Consider the following 6855-nt stretch of genomic DNA (forward strand, 5'->3'; position numbering starts at 1 on the left):
CCACTTTTTTCTTTGACTATGTTGTGTAGTATCTATATGTCCAGCATGGTTATATTTTGCGTTTGTCTTACAAGACATGTTATATCGTTTGCGTGCGCTTGTTTTACATTAGTTTTACTGGGTCCTGGACATGCTTATTTTGTGGACTGTGTAAGAAACATTTTTATTGTTTTTTGTTTTATTAAGGGATTAGCTACAGGGGTTCATGGGGTTATTCTTTCAAGGGGTTATTTTTCCATTTGCTTTCTTGGGATTCCTTTTCTGTAATCCGAGAGTCGGAAATATCGAATAGGATAGCAAGGATAGCATAAAGTGACATTTAAAATCCAAAAAGTCAAGGGCGAAAGCCACTGTGACACCATTGTTCTGCTCTATCAGTAATCTGTATTATGTAAAAATGGTCTGTAAATACAGCATGTTTCCTAGCGGAGTTATACATATCAATGTAGTTATAAATTACAGTTTGTGAAAGTACACACTTAATTTTTTTAATAAAATTATTCAAGACATATGAGTGGACAGACAATGGAGGTCGACAGACCTGGTGATAATTGCTTCTATAGAAAGTTAGCACATGGCAGTGTCAATCTCTTGCTTTTCTTCTGAGTAGTATTTTATTTAGTTGTAATTCAAACAATAATTTGCTTCTTGAAATTAAGTAATGAATTTCTTGTTTTACTTTATAAATCTCAGATCCTGCCTTTACCTGCTCCCTCCTATACTGATGTGGTGTATGTGGTATTGCTGAGCTTGTATGTGGTATGTGAACTGTTATAGTTTTAAAAACAAAACTGTTTTATAAGTTAAGTTTTCTTTTGTGACCCATCCCATGCCCCTGTTATTTCTTCTCCACATCTGAACCATGGTAAAGGTTGCAGTTCAAGGGCCTGAGGCATGAAATTCTTTTCAGATCAGCTGTGATCAATATTTTTTGGAACTTGATAAATAACAATAAAAGCTGTAATGGCTCCATTAGCATTTTGTGTAAATGTTTGTGTTAAAATTATAGCTTTAATGAGGTCTTACTACATTAGTTTTAGTTTGTATATGTGTACATATAGTATGTATATTTACAGTACAGTATGTTGTGTTTGTTGACATATTTTCAGGTGGAAGCAGAATATGTGAGGATTACTACTGCTGCACATGTTCCAAGGCTTTTTACACAACTTGACCAATACACTGACCAGCTCATAAAAGTCTTCAAGAAAAAAGGAGGCGTTGCAGGGAAGAAAATTAGACAAACTTTGGCCCCAGCCACACAGGTGCGTTATTCTGTTGGTAGCAAAATATTATGGCTAATAAGATCATTTTCAAATTTAAACAGCTAGTGTATGGTAGCTGCACAGTGCACTTACATTTATATTAAGCAAGACAAAGTTTTGTACTCAAAATGTTGAAAATTTAAATTACCTAAACATATGTAAAATCTGATCCCTCGATTTAGGTTAAACCAGAAGTGAATGTTTTTATGTTATGTTTTGAATGCAAAAAAGATGATGTATTAGTTTGTCTTTACCTCCATTATGGACATATATAATGTGGTGGAAACCCTGCCCAACAGGTTAACTATTCATGTCCATGTGATGATTAGTTGGTCTTGTGTACATGTCTATCTGTGCAGTGGATATGTCATTCATTTTGCGTATAATGTGAGTTTCTGTCATCCTAAAGTATATCTGTTTTCTCTTCCTGTATCTCTGCCACTCTCTACAGAAGGAAACTATTGAAAAGGGGAGGGAGTGTGTCCTCAGGGCACTACCTTTTTACCTGAATGAAGACCCAAGCATCCTCTTCAAAGAATAATTGGTTGGTAATTTTAGTTTTGTTTTTTATCTGTATTAAACCAAATTTTGAATAACTAATGTTGTTGCATGTTGTAATGTTGTTGTTGTTGTTGTAATTTGCATGGAACCTGTTTAAATGTTTTGGGAAATCTTCTTGTATACCCAAACTATTTATATTTATCGTTGAATCTGTAGTCTGAAATAGTGGCGCACTGGGGTGCATGTTCCTAATATTGTGTTTACGTCATTAAAGGGTAGCTTTGGCCCTTTTTCTTTCTTTTTTTTAAAACTGGATGCCATTTTTCTATGTTTTTGTGTCTAAGCTACAGCTGTTCAGAGGGAGCTGGAACAAATTACCCTTGCTATCTTTACCATCGAAAGAGCTGATGCCAGCACTCCTCCAGCCGATGTGGGTATAACCATCTAGTGTGTCCTGCATGACCTGGAAGACCTGGCCTCTGCATGTGCACTCTTAATGGGTGGGATATATGCACTGAATCTCAGTTAACCTCAAGACTGAAAGCTTTCTTTGAAGTACTTCAGAAGCTCTTCCTTCATCTGTATGTCAGCAGACTCTTGACCAAGGTACAGTTGCTCAAGAATACACTGAATGAATAAGCCAACCTTTAATTTGGATGATGAATGTTCTGTCAGATGGACAGAAGTTTTTCGGAGGCTGAATGGGAATAAAATGGTAATTTGTAAATGACAGATAACGGGAAAATTACATTTAAGAGAAATTTAGAACATTTTGAAAAGTTTGTAAACTACTACAATTTGAGAGATTTTACTGTTGTGGGGGGGCTAGTAAGAGACAATCAAAAGTATTGAGATTTAAAGGATTTAATTGAGAGATGATACTGCACCAGAAATGTTGAAGGGTGGTGTGTATATTAGCGTTCAAGGCATATTGTTATGAGGTGGAAATATGTTCATATTCAGTTTGTGTTACATTGTGTGCATTGTAAAGGTAATTGCAATACATACTAAAAATAAGGGTAAGTTAGGAGGTTGATCTGATATCCTCGTGTTGGTGTTGTTTCCAGATCATCATACTAAATGTTGTTCCAGGATCAACATTGCAAGTGACCAATCAGAATGTTGTGACGTCATACTTTTGCGACTTCGGGAAAAAACGGCGTAAAACAAAAAACTGTACTTAAGCTGCGTGAAACCGCCTCTGTCCGCCGATCAACTGACCCTAACCCTAACCGTAACCCTTTAATAAACATTAAGCAGAATTGATATTGTCCTTGTAACATTGGAATTTCATAAATGCACAAATGGCTTGGCGCGCAAAAGAATAACGTCACAACAATGTGATTGGTCACTTGCAATGTTGAACCTGGAACAACATTTTCATGATGGTCTGGGAACAACACCAACACGAGGATATCAGATCATCCAAGTTGGGAATGCAGGATGAATGTATATTTTGTGGACTTTTAAAGACGAACAATTGTTTCCATGTTAAAATGTTTACATCTGAAGTTTTTTGCCCAAACACTGGTAAAATAAATGTTGACAGTGGCAAGTGTTAAATGGTTACTGCTGTGCTGTTGCAAAAAAACTGAACGCTGACAAGCTGTTTTATTGTTAGACCATAATGTTGGCATGTTTTGTTAAAGTTTTATTTGGGATGGTGATGTAATTTTCTTTGATTGCTAATATCAGTGGACTATTTATTATCATTATTATTATTATTATTATTATTATTATTATTATTATTATTGTTGTTGTTACATAAATTTTTTTTAAATTGTGGCTGTTGAGGTGGACACTTCACTTTGCATTGTTAAAGGAAAGCACTTCATTGGCATTGTGTTACTGGACTGACCCTAAGCAATCATTGCAAATAGCAACTTTGCTATCCATTTTAGACACTAAAAGAAAAAAACACTCACAGACCTTACTAGCATCACATGTGCATAACTCAAGTGTCATCTTATCAATGTGTTATGTGATCTTCAATGCGTTTTTTTTTTCTTCTTCTATTTCTGGTAGATACAGACATTTAATTTAAAGTCTTGATGTTGCATCTGTCTACATACTGTTAATTACTAACCCTAATGAGCTGTTGTGTTTTATTTTGGACTGGGTTTACACAAATGCTCACTGAATGTGTTGGCAATAAAAGAAATTTTAAAAAATAAGTTGGATGTACTTAATTCATTTGTGTGGAACCTGTTGACAAAATAGATTTATGTAAAACTAATTAATAAAGCACAAGGTGGCTGAAAATATAATATTTGAATTAATCTAACTTAAATTTAACATTTTACTGCCACAAATAAGAAATGTGTTGAAGTAACTAATCTAAACTATCTAACCTGAAAATATATCATCTATGTTCATACAACATAACTTGATTTAGTTAGTCTTAAATATGTCTTGTTAATCTTAAGTAGTTTTTTTAAATTAGATGAACTAAAGATTTTTGCTTTAAACTAACATAATTCAATTTCGTGGAACCTGTTGACAAAATAATTTTAATTAAAGTCAACGTTTCATTTTTTTGAGTGTAGAGACTATAAAAAGCTGAGCAACCCGTCACCATTTTGAGACATGCTGTCGAACCTCTGCAAGCATCTCTCCCGTCCGGACGTTGTAATGCTCTGACTGTTGAATTATATGGAAATAAATGATTGTTGATTGAGCATTTATACACCGAGTATTGTCCTTCCTTCAGCCCAAAGATTCAAAGAATTGGGAGATTTCAACACCTTCCACGGTGCTGATCAAAATATGGGACATCGCTATTGATGTTATTGATTATTGTGATAATATTTTTACAAAATGTTCTTTCTCTCTCTCATCCAGGTTAATAAAGTTTGTGTGAACAACACAAAATGTCACATTAACTGCTCAAGAAAGCTGCCATTTCACCCATTTGATGTTTGAAAAGGTCTGTTGATTTTCAGGACATTGTTACCTTTGATTTCAGTGTGCCACAGAAACTGCACTGTATTGATTACAAATTCCCTCCCCTAACCTGCAGTCAAATGCATGGTGTGTGTTGGAAGATCAATGACAACTATGGCAGAGCTCTCCCCCAGGGAATCTGTAGAGGTCAGTACTGATGTGGGGTGGTTGGTAGAGGAGATAATGTCACTGTTTCTCCCCACAGGGTGTTTATATGTTCTGTGTGTGTGTGTGTGTGTGTGTGTGTGTGTGTGTGTGTGTGTGTGTGTGTGTGTGTTTGTAGCAGTAACTCATTGATGGGATTTGATCAGTCAGTTTCAGGGTAGCTGTACAGCCACTGAGATGGCTGTGATACTGCAGTAGCTGGGCTTTGTAGCTGAGATGATCAGCATTGATTAAATACCGTGTCAGGTGTATATATCATCTCTAAGTGTTAGCCTCTGCATAAATCTACTTTTTATGTAACAAGGTAAATTTCATGCTTTTGAGAACTACTGCACATTTTGGGCGGTATGGTACATTTCCACCAAAGTCAAAGTGCCTAAACTAGAGCCAGTTACACTTATTTCCACTTTTGGTCATTTTAGCATTAGATTTAAATTACTGCAGTGATTTTAATAATTTTGTTTTTTTAACAGCTGTTTTTAACTTATTCATTCATTTAGCAAAGACTGCATAGCAGAAGAACAAACACAAGAAGTAGCATTGAGAAAACCCACTCCAGTAGATAAATCAACAAGGCACATTGTAAGTACCATGTTGTCTGACATTATCAAAAGTCAAATAAAAACTAATAACACCCCTATTAAAATGAAAGTTAATTTGGGATACTATTTGGGATATTTCATACTACTTTGGTATATAATAACTTTCTATCAGAATATGTCTTTTAACTTGCATCAAATAAATAACTTGGACTTGCTTTCAGTCCTCTCATTATTGGGAACATCCTGTCTCAGAGTGATGTTCATAAATTAGTCCATTAATTTCTTACTTCAAGGCTGGACTATTGTGATTCCCTATTATGAGGTTATTCTACGAAAGTATTAGCTGGAGAGAAACTAGATCATATTTCTCCCATATTAGCTTCTCTCCATTGGCTCCACCCATTCAGAACTGTATTTAAAGTCTTTCGTTTCCAAAGTAAAATTCCATCAGATTTTCATCTCTGCAGTCATCATTGGTAAGAATTTTTTTTTCCAGAAAAGTGCCTGCCCTTCCCTGACCAATGGATCTGCCGGAGGCCCTTTTTCCTTTCATAAAGGAATTCTTCCTTCACCAAGTGTTTGTCCCCAACCCCTGGGCCACGGACCGAGTCGTTTGGTACTGGGCCGCGAGAGTTCAGGCTCGGGTGTGAAATTTATTGTTTTCGTTAACTCGGTTTCCCTGGGTCTTTTCCCATTTGTTATGAATAAGTCTTCTTTGTTTTAGTACTGGTACCGGTCCGTGAAAATATTGTTGGACATAAACCGGTGCAAAAAAGGTTGGGGACCGCTGCTGTAGAGGACTGTCTGATAACTGAGCTTCTCTCTCTAACCCACATAGCAACATTGGTATGGCCCTGATCTGGCCCACACAATGTGCTTACACATGGCCCACATACTGCAAAGAATGATGGCCCTTTGGTGGCCCAGATCTGGTTTGCCAGAGGTGGCCTACACATGGGCCAGCACAAGGCCAGTTGCAGACACACTGGTGGTCCTGTGCTGGCCCATGTGTGGATTACCTCTAGCAAACCTGATCTGGTCCACCAAAGGGCCTTCATTCTTTGCAGTATGTGGGCCATGTGTGTGCAGCCACGGGCCAGTTGCAAACACACTTTCACTAAACTGAGTTCTTCCTACCTGCATTCATACATATTCACACTCTTGACATGCGAACTGGAGGAGCCAGGTATCAAACTACTAACCTTCCGATCAATCGGTGACCTGCTCTACCTTCTGAGCTACAGCCACCCACTGCCAAAGATGAGGTTTTGGATAAAGTGTACACTCACAAACCTGTCAAATGTGCATTTGAAACGTTGGCTACTATAGCAGTATAGTATTGCAACATGGCATTTGGGTCTTCTAACTAAAATAGGAAAAAAGGACCATAAATAGTGCCATCATTGCCAGACCTGGCCTACATCTGGTTGACATACACT

General features: G+C 36.9%; 1 long non-coding RNA gene across 1 annotated transcript; it reads left to right on the top strand.

Annotated features, from left to right (window-relative positions):
* Positions 1 to 3940, top strand: LOC146563468 (uncharacterized). The gene is made up of 4 exons (XR_014894319.1): positions 1 to 759; positions 1110 to 1265; positions 1717 to 1809; positions 2111 to 3940. It is a non-coding gene; the product is annotated as an uncharacterized LOC146563468 (long non-coding RNA).
* The last annotated feature ends 2915 nt before the right edge of the window (positions 3941 to 6855 follow it).

The sequence above is a fragment of the Mchenga conophoros genome, linkage group LG11 (assembly GCF_057382185.1).
Source record: "Mchenga conophoros isolate Kocher_MC1m ecotype Shallow Benthic linkage group LG11, M_conophoros_male_GT1.1, whole genome shotgun sequence".
Classification (NCBI taxonomy): Eukaryota; Metazoa; Chordata; class Actinopteri; order Cichliformes; family Cichlidae; genus Mchenga; species Mchenga conophoros.